This window comes from Panthera tigris, chromosome A2 (genome assembly GCF_018350195.1).
Source record: "Panthera tigris isolate Pti1 chromosome A2, P.tigris_Pti1_mat1.1, whole genome shotgun sequence".
Classification (NCBI taxonomy): domain Eukaryota; kingdom Metazoa; phylum Chordata; class Mammalia; order Carnivora; family Felidae; genus Panthera; species Panthera tigris.
Window position 1 is genome coordinate 137,402,922 of NC_056661.1, and position 20,930 is coordinate 137,423,851.

Consider the following 20,930-nt stretch of genomic DNA (forward strand, 5'->3'; position numbering starts at 1 on the left):
ATAGATTCCCAGTGTGAAAGAAAAATCAGATGGTCTATGAGTCTTCATAGATCAAATTATAGCTTACTTTAAAACCCATCAGTGAAAGGGTTTCTCAAATTTCTTGTTTAAAACCTATTTCATGCTATACAGCTTATGCCCCTAGAAAGTATTTCACTATGTAATTAAAATTTAGATCTGCATAGCTTCAATTCTATTTTTAAAAATTTAATTTGTGTTCTGGTGGAATCAGAAAACTGATATCTTATCCCATTGGGTTTTCCATGGGGTTTCTGCTTCCATACCAAAGATAAGCCACATTGGTATGTCCCATTGTAAAGACTAGTCTTCTGCTGTCATTTATTAAGGATTAAAATGTAGTAAAAATGAATCAAAAATTCAACTTTCAATTTAAGATACTTGCCTAAGATAAATAATAGTTGCATAAACTTGGTTTTATAGTTATTGTTTTATGTGGCAATTGTAACTGCCTCCATAATCTCTAAGTTTTGTTTCATTTTGTTTCCGTAAACTTCAGCTGGGTAGTTTTTATTTTATTTTAAAAAATGTAATGTTTTTGTGAGATGCAAGTAAAGTAATTATTTCCATTAATATATTATTAGGAAGTATCTAGGAATCCTTTAGGGAATTTGAAAAAAAATTTTGTTTATATTTTTAACAGAGCCTACATATTATTAAAGTATGTTTTTCTTTGTTGCTACTTACATTTCCTTTTTTTAAAAAAATAAAATTTATTGGCAAGTTAGCTAGCATATAGTGTATACATGTGCTCGACTTTGGGAGTAGAATCCCGTGATTCATCACGTACATACAACACCCAGTGCCCATCCCAACAAGTGCCCTCCTCAATGGCCATCACCCATTTTCACCTCCCCCTACAGCAACCCTCAGTTTGTTCTCTGTATTTAAGAGTCTCATATGGTTTGCCTCCCTCTCTGTTTATAACTACGTTTTTCCTTCCCTTCCTCCATGGTCTTCTGTTAAGTTTCTCACATTCCACATATGAGTGAAAACATGATATTTGTCTTTCTCTGACAGACTTATCTCACCCTAGCATAGTACCCTCCAGTTCCAACCATGTTGCTGCAAATGGCAAGATTTCATTCTTTCTCATTGCCAAGTAGTATTCCATTGTATATATAAACCACATCTTCTTTATCCATTCATCAGTTGATGGACATTTGGGCTCTTTCCATAATTTGGCTCTTATTGATAGTGCTGCTGTAAACATTGGGGTACCTGTGACCTTATGAATCAGAGCTCCTGTATCCTTTGGATAAATTCCTAGTAGTGCTATTGCTGGGTCATAGGGTAATTCTATTTTTAATTTTTTTAAGGAAACTCCACACTGTTTCCTAGAGTGGCTGCACTAGTTTGCATTCCCACCAAAAGTGCAAGAAGGTTCCCCTTTCTCCATATTCTCACCAACATCTATTATTTCCTGAGTTGTTAATTTTAGCCACTCTGACCTGTATGAGGTGGTATCTAAATGTGGTTTTGATATGTATTTCCCTGCTGATGAGCAATGTTGAGCATTTTTTCATATGCTTATTAGTCATCTGGATGTCTTCTTTGAAAAATTGTCTATTCATGTCTTCTATCCATTTCTTCACTGGATTATTATTATTATTTTGGGGGTGGTTGTTGAGTTTGGTAAATTCTTTATAGATTTTGTCATTTGCAAGTATGTTCTCCCATTCTGTCGGTTGCCTTTTAGTTTTGTTGATTGTTTCCTTTGTCGTGAGAAGATTTTTATCTTGATGAGGTCCCAATAGTTCATTTTTGCTTTTATTTCTCTTGCTTTCGGAGACGTGTCGAGTAAGAAGTTGCTGTGGTTGAAGTCAAAGAGGTTGTTGACTGTTTTCTCCTCTAGGATTGTGATGGTTACCTGTCTCACATTTAGGTCTTTCATGCATTTTGAGTTTATTTTTGTGTATGGTGTAAGAAGGTGGTCCAGTTTCATTCTTTTGCATGTTGCTGTCCAGTTCTCCCAGCACCATTTGTTAAAAAGACTGTCTTTTTTCCATTGGATACTCTTTCCTGCTTTGTCAAAGATTAGTTGGCCATACATTTGTAGGTACAATTCTGGACTACTCACATTTCAAAATGATAGATTCAAAATATTAAATTTCTTGGGGCACCTGGGTGGCTCAGTCAGTTGAGTGTCCGACTTCAGCTCAGGTCTTGATCTCATGGTTCGTGAGTTCGAGCACTGCATCAGGCAGATCCCACTTCAGATCCTCTGTCCCCTTTCTCTCTGCCCCTTCCCTGCTCACATTCTCTCTCTCAATAAATAAAACATTAACTAAAAAACATTAAGTTTCTTTAGCATCGGAGTTAGCAGAACATGTAGAATCATAGGACTAAAAGCTCATTTATACCCAGAAATTAGTTATCACTTTAAAAACACTTGCCAAACAACTCTTACACAAGTTTATATTTTATATTTTGCTTCCATACAATTAAGAAGTTTTTTTTTTTTATTGTTGAGAGACAGAGAGAGGTAGAGCATGAGCGGGGGAGGAGCAGAGACAGAGAGGGAGTCACAGAATCCAAAGCAGGCTCCAGGCTTTGAACTATCAGCAAGCACAAAGCCTGATGTGGAGCTCAAACTCATGAACTGTGAGATCATGACCTGAGCCAAATTCAGACTCTTAACCAACTGAGTCACCCAGGTGCCCTACAATTAAGAGGTTTTTAACTGTCTCCATTTGCTTTAAATACTACTTTTTCCTCAAGAACATCTATAGGCTCTAGAAATATGTAGTCCTTTCACTACGACATCTAGTGTTTTAGTTTTCTATTTATCTCTGTGACTAACAGGATAATTTCATGGAATATATAGCCTTTTAAGTAAAATTATTTCTCCTATCATGTTATCTTTCTTTAGCTGAAGATAATTTTCTTAGATGTGCAGCTTTAAAGGACAGCATGTAAGTTCACAGCATTACTTTCTGACTTAAACTTTATAATCAATAGCTTTTGTTATAGACTGTTGCTATGAATATACACTATGTAGTATAAACCCTGTATTCACAACACTGAAAACATTCTATTTGTTGTCAATACTGAATATTTAATATTGAATAGATTAGATAACAACATGTCTACGTCAGTACCTAAATATACACTACTATTAAAGAGGTAAGATAGTGAAACTAAACAAACTACTTTATAATTTAGCCATTTTACTTAAAGCCAAAATGTCCTGTGCCATTTTAGGCTGTTTCCTTTGGAGGTAGACAAAACACAAATTTGTGACACCAGAGATTTAACTCTGCCAACTGTTAGCTCAGTGATTCAGAGGTTGTTCATTTTTTGTTTGTTTGTTTGCTTTTTAATCTATAAAGTGAGGATAACGAAACCCACTTCATAAGTTTAATTTAAAAAATATAGTAGTTCCTATTATCTATGTGTGTGTGTATAATTTGATTTGAAATATAAAGCATATTATATATTATACCTGACATAATGCTCAAGTAATGGTAAATGGCTCATCCTAGATGCAAAAAATCAAACAACACACCTCACAGTGTTTAATATTTTTTCTCTTTATATGATTGATTATCACTCTGATTTTATGTTTCTGGCAAAAACTGTGAAGGGTCTGAGATTTCCCCCTATTTCCAAGCTCACAAGTCAGCCTGCCACTGTTTCCCAAGCACTGGCAAAAGACATGAGACTCCTGGGTCAGAGACAAACGACTTTATTATTTACAGCAATAGCAGTAGGCAGACTAGCAGCATTTGCACTGGTTCACTGAATCCCAGTTCCCACAGGGTGATGTGAAGAGAGCTAGGTGACACTTGTATACTTAGTGGTTTGCGTTTCAGTAGAGCAGCTCTGAGCTTAGGGAGTTTGAATGTTTTATAATGGGCAGTGAGCATACCTGCCCTTTGCTCCAGAGAGAGATATTATTTTTGTTATACTGGACAAAACCTTCTCTTTTTTCCAGAGTGAGACACCATCTCTATCTTTCAATTCTATCTACCATATAAATATCTTTGAAAAGATAGTTCAGAACAAAGATAATCAGTGCCTCTGTTCGCAAAATGTACAGAAATGTGAAAGAGGCATGGAGAAGTGTCTCCCAACAGTTTCAGAGAATACCGGACAAATTCTAGCTCTGAAGCTTAATCAGTGTATACTTCTGACCAAGACTTAAAGCCGAGTTGTGCTTCGGTTTTCTTGCCTATGAAAATACAATGTTTGGCAATGAATAATAATGCTGAGATTCCATGATTCTGCTGTACCTTTTTTTTCATTCAAACATGCTGTCCTGGGCTTTATCTTAAGCAGTAGGCAGAGACAGGGATGCTAAGAGAGGAGAGAAGATCATCTGGGTGTATGTAGCTGGAACCCTGCACATGTGGCAGGACAGAGTTTGGGCCAGAGGTAGAGGAGTGATTGAAGACAGCATGTAAGACTAACACAGTCTGTTCCTTTCCATAGTCAAACTGAATGTACCTGCCATCAGACTTGTGACTCACTTTAAAAGTCACAAATCCATGGGATTTTATTGGCTAGCACAGAGATTTATTTTTACCTTAGCATTTATATGCTTTGCCTTTTGGGGAAAGAAGGTTTCATAACTTTTAGTTGGCCCAGAGTTCTGGTTAATGTTTTTTGTTGCTTTTTAGTAAGCTTTTTTTTTTTTTTTTTTAGATAAAAAGGATTTCTTTCCCATATTTGAAATAGAGACACAAAGCAAAACATCAGAGAAAGGTTTTACTTGGGTTCTGAGTTGTTGTTTTTGTTCTTTTTTATGCAGCATCACCACCCAATAAGCCCTGGTTAGAAGTGTGCCAGATTTTTTTCCATTACTTGTGGTTTCCAGTAGTTTTACCTCACCCCTGAGCATTGTCATTCACGGGAAGCTTGAAATGGTAGTACCCAGACTTGATGCAAAGGTAGCATTTTGAACACTTTAGGACCTGTGTCCTCATTTTTATAATGTGTGGGTACAGAAAGAGAAAGTAAAACGATACAAAATTAACCTTTTGTTGTATCTAAAGAAGACTGGACTTTAAAATATCATAGATGTGGAGCACCTGGATGGCTCAGTCAACTAAGCGTCCGACTTTGGCTCAGGTCATGATCTCACGGTTTGTGAGTTCGAGCCCCATGTCAGGCTCTGTGCTGACAGCCCAGAGCCTGGAGCCTGCTTTGGATTCCGTGTCTCCCTCTCTCTCTGTCCCTCCCTTGTTTGCACTCTGTCTTGCTCTCTCTCAAAAATAAATAAAAATACTAAAAAAATATTTTTTAATCATAGATGTTTACTACCAAATGTAAAACATAGGTTCCAAATAACATAATTGAAATTATTTTTAAACATTGATCAATAATAGTTATTTATCTCACGTGGCACTGATGATTGATTTTAATACTCCAGGTCTAAAAATTCCTATTTGTTATATGATGTCAGTGGAATATCATCAGGGAAACAGGTAGCTTAGCTTGGATTTAAATGAAGCAACATGGAAATTGTGAATGCTTAATACTGCTTGAAGATTTTTATTGCTTTCATTTTTTTCCTCCCTTCCGCTATAACTTGGAGGAATACTCTCCTTCAAACAAGAATACAAAAAGTGAGAACAGGGGCGCCTGGGTGGCTCGGTCGGTTGAGCGTCTGACTTCGGCTCAGGTCATGATCTCACGGTCCGTGAGTTCGAGCCCCGCGTCGGGCTCTGTGCTGGCAGCTTGGAGCCTGGAGCCTGTTTCGGATTCTGTGTCTCCCTCTCTCTCTGCCCCTCCCCTGTTCATGCTCTGTCTCTCTCTGTCTCAAAAATAAATAAACGTTAAAAAAAAAAAAATTTTTTAAAAAAAAAAAAGTGAGAACATTCCCATTAGTAAAGACTGGGGACTTGTCTCTTCAAGGCAATCAGGCAAACTTTCAGAGAAAGGCCGGTTTGCTTATTCTCTGTCCTCTCAAACGCGGACACCCCTTCTCTGTGTCTCCTGTGTGTTCCTTCACATTTCTGCCTTTCCAAAGACTTCCATCTCCTGTCCTATACACGATTGTTTCCTTTATGCAAAACATTCTTTCCCCAAGTAAAACTCATCTCTTTAGTATGACTGACTTCAGCTAGGTGATAGCAGAAAGTAAGCTGATGGAACTAATTCAGACTAAATTACACCCTCACCCCAGTCATAAGCCTCTTAGATGTATTTGCATTTTTATAAAAGAAGCTTGCAAAGCCAATGAATTTCTAATTGGTAGAATTTCTGGAAGTGCACTTAAATTCCCATTCACTTCATCTGTAAGCCGTCCACTTGCAAAGCTACTTGGATCCGTCTACTTTCTCTGTCTCTACCATGACCAGTCTAGTTCAAGCCAACATTCTCTCATAAACTGCCCCTTCCTTTCTTGCCCGTGAAAAATCCACTCCATTACTGAGACTGAAGCCAGAGTTATCTTCCCCCAACCTTTTCATAAATAAAACAAGTTTATTAGACCTCCTCAGAGCAATTTATCTAGGGACTAAACAGCGAGGCCTAGGTAACTGGCTTTCTGATGCTCTGACTTGATCCAAGGTTAGATTTTATGTAGAAGAAAAGTCCCACACCCAAATGTTGTCAGGGACCTGGGATGTGACTTAAATAAATTCATAGCAAATTCAGCAGCTTGAGAGGTCAGATAACCAACACATTTTCAGATTTGGCCTGTCATCAAATTTATAGACTCTTTAAGCCATTTGGTCTCCAAGAAGAGAAGAGGAGGTGAAGACGTGGACAAGTACAAGGCAGTACCATGTGGCATCACCCAGATGTACCTCAGTAATGTTGCAGTGTTGGAAACTTAGAGGAAGTTCCCTCCTGTGTCTCACCCCTGCAAGATCCAGATCCCATGCAGTGATCCTTCTTCTCTCACCCTCTGATCCCTATACTTGTCTATGCTCCTCCCCTTTGGCACATGTTTGCATTTTCCTAAACTCTTTGTGATTCCAGCTTCCATTTTCCTCACAGAACTTTGCTAACCCCTGAGAACAATGACTCTGGGTTTTCTGCTAAAAAAACCCTTAATCTCTGGAGCTGGGAGGGATCCTCAGCATCTCCTCGCTCCTTCTCCTTACTGTCATCTATTGACATTCTGATCATTCAACATATTCCGTAAGGAAATTGTCACCCAGTTTAACTTCTTCCTCTCCACTTCAAATATGCCAGCATTCCTGTCAGTTTTGATGTGCATACCAATGACCTTTCATTGTCCTAACCTCGCAGCTCTTTGATGTTATCAAGCCATGACCTTCATTTCTAATCAACTTTAGCCTCCAAGTACTGTAGACTTCGTCAGCGGCTTGCATCACGCAGCACTACCTCATCTTTGAAAGCTTACTGATTCACGACTTTATAATCAGTCTTCCTGGTGTTTTCACTTCTTCAGTGCCAGAGGCTGAAACCTCAAATGACACTTTTAGTATTCTTAATTCTACTTCTTTCTTGAAGTCTGTCAGCCATGTTTGGTCATAATTCCTTTCTTACCAAGCCTAGACCACTTAGTCTGCCACTTAACATTTTTCTCTACAAGCACTTGCAACATTGTATTTTTCTTCCACACCAGTCCTTAAGGCAATTATATAAAAATCTCTTAACCTGACCTATCTGCTTCTACACAACAAACACTGGAGAAAATCAAAGGAGTTTGCTGTGTTTTTGTTTTGTTTTGTTTTGTTTTTGTTTTGTTTTGTTTTTCCTGAGGATGTCTTCCTCACTTGCTAAAATGGAAAAAAAATCGTACTACTTTGCAATTGTCAGCTCAACCACCACCACAGCTGGCTGGTGGCCCCTGAAGCAGCCTGTCCTAATTTCTTTCTAAAATACTTACGAAAACACACACACACACACACACACACACACACCCACACACACATTTAAAAACTGTTCCTAGCATGTGCATTGCAGATATAGGAGGACTTTCCATGCATTGTAAGGCTGATGGAAGTAAATTGTCATTCTTAATTTTGTATTGATAGAGAAGATCCTCTTCGTCCTTGGTTATGATGTATTTCAAAAGAAAAGTGAGCAGAATGTGTTGATGGTTTGGATGGGTTTGTAAAAGAATATCTGCTGCGGTTTTAGCCAGCCATCAGTTGGGCTAAACACATTAGGTACCAGGAATGGAGCTTAATCTGTCATTCAGCTTTAGGTACCAGAAAATTCAAGTGGGAAGTCAAGGGCACATTCCTTCCAAATTAAGCATATTGTTTTTAAAATGAAAAAAAAAGTATAAAGAGGAAAATAAATATCTTGAATTCACTAACCCAGAAATAATCACTGGGAACATTTTTGTGTGTTTTGTTACTCGAGAGTACCTTCCAAGTGAAGTCTACCCAATTTTTTGAGGTAAATTTATACTTTCTTTCCTCTGTGTTCCTATTGTACCATGTGAAAACCTCCATTATAGTCACCTCACATTGTATCTTAATTGCATCTGTATGTGTTTGTCTTCCCACAAGGACTGAGTGTCCCTGAGGGCAGGACCTTATTTCTCACTTCTCAAGTTCAGTACATGGTCGTAGTTCCTGGTATGTGACAGCCACTCTAGTGTTTTTAAATTAGAGACTGGAGAGGATGTTAATGGAGGGTATCAGTGTTGTGAAAAGAGAGCCCTACCCATCATCAGGGGGTCTTGGCAAAGCTTAGACAGATTTATCCCTTTACCCATTACGAGCTCAATGTTAAGTTGGTACTTTGGGGCAAAGGACAGGGGCAGGCAAATTTGAAAATACTGTCGCAGTCCTCCAAGATAGAATTATCCATTTTAAGTAATAAGGCATTTGCACTTATGAAAGAACTAGAGAACTGTTATACTATTACACATGTGCAAGGCAGAAAGATACCAATAAATTACATAAGGCAGCTTCATCTTCTAGGGGATCACCACTGCAGCCAAAAGACTCACATCTCATTGCTTTCTAAAAGGACAAGCTTAACACTTTATCACACTGTTGACTGATCATTCATGCAGGATACACGTGGACGTGTTCTTCCCTTGGGTAGGCTCCTGTTTGCATACCATTGCTACCCAAAAGTCTTTAAGTACTTGTTCGCCACTTGTTTAGAGTAGAAGCTAAGTGCTGACTTCCAGAATGATGGAGAAGGAAGATAATAATAAGAGCTCTCCCTTTCCTATGCAGTAAGGTTTTAGTACTTCTTATAGATCAGCTCTCTGGACAGTTTTCTTCATCTTAATGGTTCTATATTCAGAGTAGAGGAAGTACAATACTTCTTGCTGACTATTGTGCTTCAGCACTTATTCTCCATGGATCCTGTGAAAGTAAGGGTGTCTGAGATATGGCCAGAACATCTAAATCAGAAAGAAAGAGCATTGATCTAGATTGCAGTGAATGTTAGGTGGATTATTTTTCTTTTTAAAGCTCTAAACCTTAAAAAAAAATCTCAGAAACCTTATTTAACAAAGAAATGGAGCTGCTCTGATCGATAATGGGTAGGATCCTACTCTCTTCATCCTTCCCTTTGTTTTTTTCATCCTCTTGGTGGCCCCTAGAGGCAACTTCCTAACACCTACTCGACCCCGGCAAGCTCACCAGAGTTCAGTCTGGGAATCATGGCTTGAGACAAGGAGCTTTAGAATAGAGAGAGTTAATAGCAGCCAGTGGGGGTGGAAAATACTGCCATGATTCTATTTGCCAAGTATGAAAGTTAGGAATAGTCTCTTTCCTTCCTGTATCCTGTTCAGGTTTTTGGTCACCTATGAGAAGGAAGTTAATGACAACAGAAACAAAATTTTTAGAGTGATCAAACATGAATTTTTAAAATTACTTTCACCTTTCCCTTTTATTATGCCTTGATAACACTAGTAAGATACATTCATTATGAGAAGATTAGAAAATACAGATAAACAAAAAGAAAGAAAAATGTATATGCAGTGTCATTACATAATATTTCATACCTTCCCTATGAATGTACAAATTTTACATAGTAGAGTAACATACACTTTGAATGTGAATAAGCTATGGCATACTTATCAGTGGAAAACTATGAAGGCATTAAAAATGATGGAAATTGACACTATTTGGCAGAGAAAAATGCTCATACCATATCATACCATATTGTTGACTTAAAAATAAGGGTAATCCCTGTATATGCTGTACATATATTTTATATTATTATATGCTTTGCCTATGTATATAATATCTACTTATAAAATGTTATTAACAATATTTTGTTTTCAAAACATATTCTTACTATAAACATACATGTATTAGTTCATTCATTCGTCAACAATGCCTCCATAAGGGAGATACTACTATTCCTTTTTTGCTCAAGTGGAGAGAAATCAGGGATGTTTCCCGAGACCACACATTTAACAGGTGGTAGCTGCACACAGACACTATGAGTCTAGAGGATGAAGTTTCTCAGCCACTGCACCTGGCCAAGCTCCTCGCATGGTATTCAAGGCTCCCACTGGATGGCAGCCTCCATTCCTCCCTGGTCGCCCACTATTCCCTCCACCCAAATCTGCTCAAGCCAGGCTCCTCTTTCCTCTGTCCCTTCAATGGCACACTTAACTGTCCTCTCCTCTCCCGGCCTTTACTCTAATGACCTCATTTGAACTTAATCATCTCTTTTATAGACCTTTCCTTCAAATACAGTCACACTCTGAAGTGCTGGGGGTTAGGACTTCGACAGATGAACTTCTAGGGGACACGGTTCCAATCATAACAGCCAGAGATGGGTGGAGGAGGGAAATATGATTGGCTGTTCCACCAGATCCATATGGAGAGAGGAGAGCAGATCCCCAGGGGAAGAAAGGGATATTGGACAGATGAAAACAACTTGACTGGTTACGATAAAGCCCATGGAATTCTTTAGGCAGAACAGCCTCACACCCCCACCGCAAATCGTTTTAAAGTGAGAGACTATCTTTCTTCTCTTCAGCACCAAGAGTCCAATACTGTCCATTGGGGACTCAAGTGCCCTTCTGCTGACCCCTATGTGGATTGTCTTAGTTCTCACTTCCTGCCTTGAAGCCCAGTTCTCACATGCCTCTGCTCTCCAGAGCCAGCTAATTTAATAAATTAATTAGTCCTGCTGTGCTTTCCTGTCTCAACTGTACTGTACTTGCCCCACCCCCACCCAGGACATACTTCAACCCAAATGAATAATTCTGTTGGTGAGAATTTTAGACACCATTGCAGAACCTCATGGAAACTGCTGAATCATGCAAATGTGACAGGCAATCTCTGACACTGTCTGACCTAACCATAAAATTCACCACTCTGCCTGTAAGACATAAATCTCTAAATTAGCTAATCACAGCCAAAATCAAGTGGAGATTTTTGGGAAATGATAGCATAGCCTTGCTCCATTTCCTTGAAAAATGGGGGGAAAATATCTGCTGTTTAGTATGTAGTTTGTTAGTCGGAAACTACATAATTCTTCCTTCCAGTTGGTATTTCTTAAAAAGAAACAAGCTTGTCAATGGGCCTAAGATATATATACTATGTAGTGCTTCATGCTTGGCCACTGGCAAGATGGAAGGCAAAGGCAGTGGTGGCCAGTAGCACTGGGATATGTGTATGAGTGTGCATTTTAGGAGATCCACTTTGTCATCTTCTCTCAGGGAGAAGCTGGCCCGAGATCACTGACCCAAAAGTGTCTCTTGCTTCTGTGTCACTCATGGCTTTACACTTTGCACGTTTGGCATGAGGCCAGTTTGAAAGGGACAGCATGTTCATTTTTCAGTAAACATTTGGCAGCTCGTTGACATCTCTGAAGTTGTGCTAAAGACCAGCTAGCTGAGGGAGCTGACTAATCCCTTTGTACTTTGGTAGGAAAAGTCTGGTAAATCTTTACTGGTTTGTGACCTTGCACTTCATGCCACCATGTAGGTATATCCATCTGTTTCACTTGGAGTTTGTTATCTTCGGCCAAATACTGTGATATAACAGAGGCAACATTGTGTAACACACTTACAATATGATTCTGATTATTAAATGTGATTTTCAATGGGACTGTAAAGGAAGAAGTGGTAAGAGTGACCTTCACTCTTTTGTTGCCTAAATCTCTGTGGCAGGCTGCTATTTACTTATTTTGACGATAAAATAGGTGAGTGAGAATAACACTTAAATAATACCAAAGCAACTTGTTACAACTGTGAAGAACTTCAAACAATAAAACTGGATTTCTTTGCATTACATAATAAAGACTCAGTAAACTATATTTATACTTCATGGATTTGGTTATTCTGTTATCCCAGCCTGCATTTATTCATCAGTTGTTTTATATCTTGCTAAGTGTAGACACATTCCATGACTCAGTATGTAGCCTGCCAAAATAAACTATACTATGTTTGTTGGCATTTTCCTCAACAAATGCATCACCCAAGCAGTGACAATGGTATTTTCCCCACCTCAGTTCTTCTGGAGCCATTGTATTTGTAACAGATATATTAGCAGTGAATCTGAAGTTTTGATAAGATGCCTGAAAACATAACGTGCTTCAAAATAGACATAAAAGTTCTTACAGAAGTGGCCAAACTTATTTTTATGCCATCGGGGGGCTACACTGTTTGGGGATTACAAGAGCTGATTAAGAAGGTTGCAAAACAAAATCAGGTTCAAGGATTTAGCTGGTGACGTGTTGCAAATTCATCCTGACAGTTACATACTTGATTTGTAAGTGAACTCAATAGGCAAAGGAGAACTATACTATAATTTTGATTCATTTGTCTATACATTTTTAAATCTGTCATTTATGTATTTAGATAAATGAATATAAATATAAATATGTAAACATATAAATGTAATTTTTATATTAATTAAATCAATCAATCAATCAGTCTATCCATCTATCAAGAGTGTGTGTGTGTGTGTGTGTGTGTGTGTGTGTGTGTGTGTTTAGTGTTGGAAGATACAATGTGTGGAACTTCAAAATAACCTCTCTCCCAGTCTCCTAATGGCAGTAGACCTAGATGTTGAACAACAAAATTTCAAGTGTTATGAAAGAAAAATATTGTTAATAAGTTTTTTGTGCTCATATCTTTTTTCATTCACTTTCATGGAAGTCTAGGACCATGAACTGACTTTTGATTTGCAAGATTATCATCAATATTATAAGATAAAAGCCCACTAAAGTGATCCATGAACTGTAATGCACACAGCTTCATGAAGGGTATGTTGTTTAACATATTATTCATGGGAAGGTGATTCTTGTTATGACTAGTCTCTTGAATTTTTCTTTGAAAGCATAATAATTAGCAATACAATTTATTAGTACCAATACATTTTAACAGGCATTTAATGTCTTCCAATCTGACACATCCTGTTGAAAAATATATTGATAAAGACCCAAAATGAGAGTTGCAGCAAGCTATACACAAAGTGAAATACATTTAGTTTCCTAAATAGAATGTTAGAATCCTTCATTTGTAGTTGAACTTGTGATTAGAAAGGATACATATCTTGGCAGAACCATAATTAAGTGAATGAATGGGGTAGTAGTTTTGGAGGATGTTTTACTCTTTGATGATGGGTTGGGTGTGCTTCTGTCTGGGAAAGAAGCATCGACTCTATTATATAGTAAACCCATACAAATCCTCTGGTTCATTACACTAATAACTTTTGAGACCATTTTCTTTAAACTTCTATTAGCACCATCTAATGGTAAAATAATGGAACTTCTTTCTTCTCAGTCATTTTAATTAATGACAACATAGAGTCATAGCGGCACTACAAGTCCAGTGTTGATAGCCATTTCATGAGAAAATGTGTAGCATGTCAAAGGGTCAGCTTAACCCAAAAAGGACAAAAGTAGGTAATTCATCCACATTCACCAAGAGGGCCTTTTGAGGATCCGTTTTGCCTCACCCATTTCTAAGCATCTGCAAGAAAGCATGAACTGATAAGAATTTTAACCTTCTACCTAGTGAAGGCAGAATTCAGGAATCCTAAGGTCCAGGTTCGAGAAGACCTGAATTTTAGTTCCACTCAACTGCTCCTACAGTTATGTGACTCTGGGAGAAGTACTTAGTCCGTTTGTGCCTCTTATCTAGGCTTGTAAAATGGGAACAATTATACTGACCATTCTTTCTGATAGAGTTGTCATGGAAATGCTTTCCAAAAGAATATGTGTTGTAAATCTGTAAAAGTAATATGTGAGGCATTATTTCTATATTACTCAGGATGTCCATGAATTGACTCAGAAAGAAAAATTAAATGAGGCTTCCAATTTTCCACATTGACATAACTGTCACATAACAGAAATGTTCTCTTTGGAGGCATTCTGATACGGAAGGAAGTAGGCAAGTATTACCCAGAGTAAGAGGTTGAATACAGATAGCCATCAGAAAGAATAAGTACTAGTTTTGGGTTTGTTTTATAGACAGTTATAGTGGGGCTTCTTGATTAATGCCACAGAATTATTTTATAGATAAATTACCCCAAGACAAGAACAGGAGGTAACATTAAGTTTTTACTACATGTCAGACACTGTCAAGGACTTTACATATTCTTATAACTCTCTATGACCGTCTATGGGACAGATACTGTTATGACTTCCTTAGATAAAGAAATGGAAGCTCCAAGAACCTCTTGGAAATATAGCTAGAAAATCCAGTTCTCAAGTACTGTCCTATACCTGTTATAATAACCCTGAGCCTCTATACTTTATTTTAAGCTTGTCTTATAATGTAAGAAAATAAGAAAGGAGCTATTTAAGAAAGCCTAATACCTGGGCCTAATATGAAATTGAACTTATTTACCCATTTTATTATGATGATTGTAATTATTTCATCAACTAAAATAATACTTAAAAAAATTTTTTTAATGTTTATATATATATTGAGAAAGAGAGACAGAGCATGAACAGAGGAGGAGCAGAGAGAGAGAGGAACAGAGGAGGAGCAGAGAGAGAGACATAGAATCCAAAGCAAGCTCCAGGCTCTGAGCTGTCAGCATACAGCCTGACGTGGGGCTCGAACCTACAAACCGTGAGATCATGACCTGAGCTGAAGTTGGCCGTTTAACTGACTGAGCTACCCAGGTGCCCCTAAAATAACCCTTTTTAAAAATAAAATGAAATAACCCTTTAAATCTCTTATTTATCATAATATTTACATATAAGCAGATGTGAAGTGAATTTGCTCAGGCAAAAACATTGTTTTTTGTTTTGTTTTGGTCTTTTAATAGGGAACTCAATAGCAGATGGAAATTGCCAGCTCTGGGTAGTGAGAAGCTTGAGTCCTCAGCACTTACGGTCATTCTCTCTCTCGAGAGTCCTCTTGATTTTTCCTCTGTTACCTTTTTTCTGATGTGCCCATTCTAGGCTCAGCTCCCCAAACTATCTACAGCCTTTCTAGGCAGAGTAGAAAATTACCGCAACAAACCTCAAACTGCAGCCACATGCCTGGGGTTAGGAGTGATGCAGGTGTGGGTATAGCCGCTGGACTCCAGTCTGGAATTTTAGTAACCACCCTGGGCCACGTAGGAGGGCCAAGAATTAGTTGTCCTGGCTTTTTGAAGCTGCCTTTCTGATCTTCCTGGGACGGTTTTTAGAATTCCCTGATTGTGCAGCCAAAGTGGTTAATAAAACCCACATTCATGATGTAGATTAAAAAATGTGAGTAGAACCAAATTATGTTTTGTGGGAAATATATGCTTTCTGTGGAATTAATGGTTCCTGACCATGGTTTTCAGAACAAGCAATTGCTTTGACCTGATTGCACGTCTGCTGTTGGATAGTGGCTAGGCAGAGGCTGAGCCAGACTGCATAGGTGGGAATCCCATCTTAGCCACTTAATAGTCCGCTGTCCTTGGGCAAGTTTCTTACCTTGTCTGCACTTCAGTTTTCTGTCTGCAACATAGGGACAATAATGACTGTGTCTCCTAGGACTGGTAAGAGGATAGCATGAGTCAATACATTTAAAATACCTAGAACAATGCCTTGCACAGAATGTGCAACCCACAAATGTTAAGTATAATGACTGTTGCTTCAATAAGTATTTTCATAAATATTAGTGGATGATTACTAACTGGTAGTTTGGTGAGATGCGTGTTTGTCAGGATTCATATTCAATGAATATGAATGTGGGATTCCCCATATTCATATGTGGAATCCCCATATTCAATGTGGGAATAAAACTAGGATCTTAAAATAGTCACAAAAATATTTCTTTGCTTCCACTTATACTCACTGTCCTCAGGCCCCTTCATCTCAAAATCCTTTTGCCAATCACTTTTGGGTCATCTTCTGTTCCTGTCAGACCCTGCATTCTTTTTTTATAGCAGATATATTTTCTGACCTCTGGTTAATCTGTAGCTTACCTGTACATACAATTTCAACAAGCTAGTAAAATGCCCTAAGTTTAAAATAAAGGTTAAATAAAAGGAAAGTACTTTATAATATAACAATATATAATATAGTATGTAAATTTCAGGCATAATGACACCATAAGGTGTAACAAAATTGCCAAATGCTTGGCACTTAGAGTTTGAATCACCATGAATGTGACAGATACAAATTCAGATTGGTGCGGTTGTATCTTAAGGAGACTAAGATTCCCTGGGTCATGTCACTATTGATGATGTGCCTTTCCAAAATGGTGATCAGCTTGAGAAAGTCACAAACAAGATAAACAATAGTTTTCTCTTGTTTGCCCATGGAATTATACCCCTGCAAAATTCAGTGTATATTAAAACTGGGTAAAATTCTTACTTATAGTTTTTATATAAAATGGAGTCAAGCTCTAGGTTCAAATAATCACCAACGGGCTTTTTACCTACATCAACGTCCAGGTAGATATTCAAAAGTGATGAGGGATGAGAGGGAATTTGTTGTACACAGAGTGATATTCGACATGGTAACAATTGTTGTGATATGTGCACTGGCCAATGAGGATGGATGCCTAATTGTTGAAACAGATGCTGGACTTTGCACCTTACCAGTACCTTCCAAATAAATATCCTCTTTATCCTACACAAAACACAAATCCAGTGTTCATTAAATCGTTAAGTTTAATCCAATCACTTAAATTTTCTTAAATTTTACCTATTAAATTTCAGTAGCATTCTTCATCATTGCCATGCCCTCAAATACCCTCTTTGTCTTCGAGGGTGTATCTTATTTGCTCATGAATGCAATCTCTCATTCCTTGGTAGCATGTCCACCGTTTACTCCACGTCCGCCCTGGTGTCCTGTGCTCCTCTGCTGCTGATATACACCCCTGGTCATGCCCACCAAAGGCGCTCTGTCACTGGCGCCCCACATGGCAGAGGCTGCTGCTGCTGTGCCTGGCATTGTCTGTGCTAAGGTGCTAAGCCCGGTGTCAGGCACACAGGTGCATGCTGTGCCTGCCTCTCCTATGGCCGCTGCTGAAACTGTCGATGCCATGTCCCATTGGAATGCTCACTGTTTTGCCAATGGCCTGGAAGTCCCTTGGTATTCTCAGAAGCCCGAATGAGTCAAAACCAAATTGACTTAGGAGTAAAAAATCAGGAGTTAAAATCCTTCTTTATAGTTTTTTGATTGCATATAATAAAAAAATTGTTTTAGTATTGTTTTTGCTCTGACCGAAACGTGGAATGGAAGACAGGCTATGGAATATAGGAGCAGTGTACTAGAAGCTGCCCTCCTCTTACATGTCCCGTTATCCTGGGACGTATCTTGCCAGCCACGTCTTTTCTTTTTGGGATAGGTTCCTTATTATTAGGCTTCACCCACAGTTCTTCCAGTCAAGGCCAGACGTGGTGAACTCCTAGTTGAACATGGATTAGTTTCACACTAAAATTCTATCACACTGGTAAATAATAATCAGATAACAGTCTTGCGTCTCCCATTGACCATAGGGTTTAAAAGAGCAACAACACAGAGAAGTGTCTTTCTTTTCCCATTTTTGGGGGCTGTGATGGTAGCATTTAGCATTGTTGAGTTCTTAGAATGTCACAACTGGACCGGAAATATCTCTCTTGAACAGAGTATGGAAAAAGGGTTGTATTTATTCCTCAAGTATAAAGCCATTACTATTTGTGTCCTTGTGTTCCAAATATTGTAGAAGCAAAAGTTTACTTTGAATCTAAATACAGAATTGAGAAGAAAAGAAGAAAGATTGCATGGTTAAGTCAAACTGGTCTTTGGCCTAATTTATCTTTTTCAGTTCAGTATTTTGTAATGTTGCTGTTTCTAGATCCCTTCTCTCTCAGCCCTGGGTAGTAGGGCAGTCAACAACCAATTTTAGAAGAACTAGTGTCACTTAAGGGAAAGAACTTTAAACTATATTCATAGCAGGCTGTAAAAAGCAGAGATACCACCCACAAAGTGATATTTAAAAATTTCCAGCTACGTGATTTATTGGTAAATGTACACATGTGTTGTGCTACAAACAAAATGAACGATGTACCAGGTGTACCCTGAGTTTTTAAATTAAGACTAATTTTACCTAAAGGACACATTTTAATAGAATATTTTGCTGTGTATAAGCTATGGAAACAACATTTTAAGCTGTCTGTGGGTGAAAAGTCCTTAATTATATAGAATATAGCTCACAGGGAAAAGCAAAACTGAAAAGCAACCAAAAAACCTAGAGTCTCATGTCAATTTTGAAAATTTCTAGTCAGAAACATGTGCCCTAATGTCAACTCAGGCTCTGAGGAGTAATGGATACTGTGATTATTTTAAGTGACTTGGTAAATAAAAGCCAGATTGGGGGGATTGAAGAAAACACTAAGCAAAATTCTCTCAGAAATCAGGGTAGTGGCAAGTTGAAGACTGGGTGAGTAGTTCTGAAGCATTTTGCTAAAAACCTGAATTGCAAATCATTTAATGGATAATGGTAGCCATGAACTTTTGTCATTTTTCATTCTAGGTGCATGAAATTGAATGAACAACTCTTGAGTTCAACGTTTCTCCTAATAGAAATTTCATGACTTTTTCTCTAAATCTGATTTTGTTTGGCTGCCAGTGGCATCCCTTCCCTCACATCACAGTAGAGTGCCCCAGGAGTCCTCTTGGGCAAAGGGACCTGACCTTGGGCCAAGGGACCCAACCTTGGCTACAGAGGCTGGAATCATGAATGGCAGCACCTAGGCAAAAATGGCCCCTTTGAGAGAATGCTGAGTATTACGTTGAATTAAGCAAACAAAAAAAACCAAAACACCCCTTCCAACAACAATAGGTTTGACTCCAAAAGCCTTGAAGAGTGGTTTAGAGTTTTTTAATAGATTTTTGTTTTTTTTGAAATGCGGAGGGGTCAGGACAAAATGACTGCAAGGGAGGAATTAGCCTTACTCAACAAAAAATGAAATTTGTGCCCAAATCTGCATTCATAACTCTCATCTCTCTCTGGGCAACCCCCTCTAGCTCAACAAAGCATCACCTGTACAACCTCTCTTCTAATTGATTTCTATGTCTGCTCTTCTCTCTCTAACTTATTTATATAAATTAAAAAATTTAAATGTATTTCTTCCCATTACTCCAAACACTGTAACAAAGACATGGTTCCCACATAAGCATACATCATTCTTTCATAGATGGGAAAGGAGGAGAGGAATACCTGTACTTTGATAATTTTTCACTGTTACCCAATATTTTTCCCTTTTGACTTAAAACTAGCTTCAATTTTTTCCACCACTTAACAATCAAAACTTTTTTTATTTTTAAAGATCTAATTTTTAAGTAATCTCTATACCCAGCATGGGATTCAAACCCACAACTCTGAGATCAAGAGTCACATGCTCCCGGGGCACCTGAGTGGCTCAGTCGGTTAAGGGGCCAGCTTCGGCTCAGGTCATGATCTTGTGGTTCATGAGTTTGAGCCCCATGTTGGGCTCCGTGCTGACAGCTCAGGGCCTGGATCCTGCTTTGGATCCTGTGTCTTCCTCTCTCTCTGTTCCTCCCCCGCTCACACTCTGTTTCATTGTCTCTCTCTCAAAACTAAATAAAGAATTTAAAAAAATTAAAAAAAAAAGAGTTACATGCTCCACCAACCAAGCTGGCCAGGCACCCCAACAATCCAAGCTTTTTAATTCAGCTTCCATTGAGCCAAAGTATAGCAGAGTTGGTTTGGTTAACTCATGACTTTGAGCCTTGACTGATGCCAGAGCTCACAGGATTTTTAAGGTGATGACTACACATCTTTAATTTATTAAAAATGACTGGGACATTATTGGGTGCCACAGAGTCATTTTCCCAAAAGCATTCAGTGTATTTGGTAAGTAAAAAAAAAAAAAAACAAAACAAGATATAAATGACTTGCTATCCACCATCCACCTATTTTAAGGCATCTAAGTGGCACTTTAGAACTGGATGTTCAGTCTGGATTGCTATTCAGGGACATGCAGACAAGTGGGGTTAATTGAGATAAAATGCTGATGTCAAAACTAAAGCCTGAGTTAGAGTGTATTAAATCTCTGAAAAATAATTATCTAAAAATTTCTAAAAATATATATATATATACATAAAATTTATATCCATATACTCACATATATATACACACACATGCACGTATATACTAAAAGCATCTTGGCAATAAAAAAGATAAGATATGTATAAAGAAAATATGAAGAATATCCTTATAGAAAATAGTCATTTGAATTTAATGTCCTGACCAAAATTCTTCACAGAGAGGAGACAGCTTAACTTCAGGGTTTAAAATCTAGAGAAGAGTAGGAAAAGAAAAACTCAAAATTTTTATCACCTAATTAACATTTTTAAAGACCAACAGTTATTTAGCACTTCAGATATGAAGACCCCTCCCCTTTTGGCTCAATTAGTTGGTTAATTTTTTAGTCATTTACAAGGTATAAAATAGGTCAAATGTACCTGGCTAATGATCGGTTTACCTGGCTAAGGTTGCAAACTGAGACACCATCTCACAAATCCTTGTCAGGTTCCACTTGACCTCTGACTCTTGCCCTTTGTGTCCTCATCTATATTAGGAGTGGACTCTTGTATTATGATGCCGCTCAGCCAAG

The 20,930-nt window shown here is 38.1% G+C and overlaps 1 protein-coding gene and 1 long non-coding RNA gene across 4 annotated transcripts in view; one reads left to right on the top strand and one right to left on the bottom strand.

The window, feature by feature from the left end:
• The window catches only part of CPED1 (cadherin like and PC-esterase domain containing 1), a 268,756-nt gene that overhangs the window by 64,528 nt on the left and 183,298 nt on the right, over nt 1-20,930 (top strand). The gene's annotated exons all lie outside the window — the stretch shown is intronic.
• On the bottom strand, nt 16,959-20,924 carry LOC122234399. Its single transcript, XR_006212194.1, has 2 exons — nt 20,779-20,924; nt 16,959-18,034 (listed from the first exon to the last, which is right to left on the bottom strand). It is a non-coding gene; the product is annotated as an uncharacterized LOC122234399 (long non-coding RNA).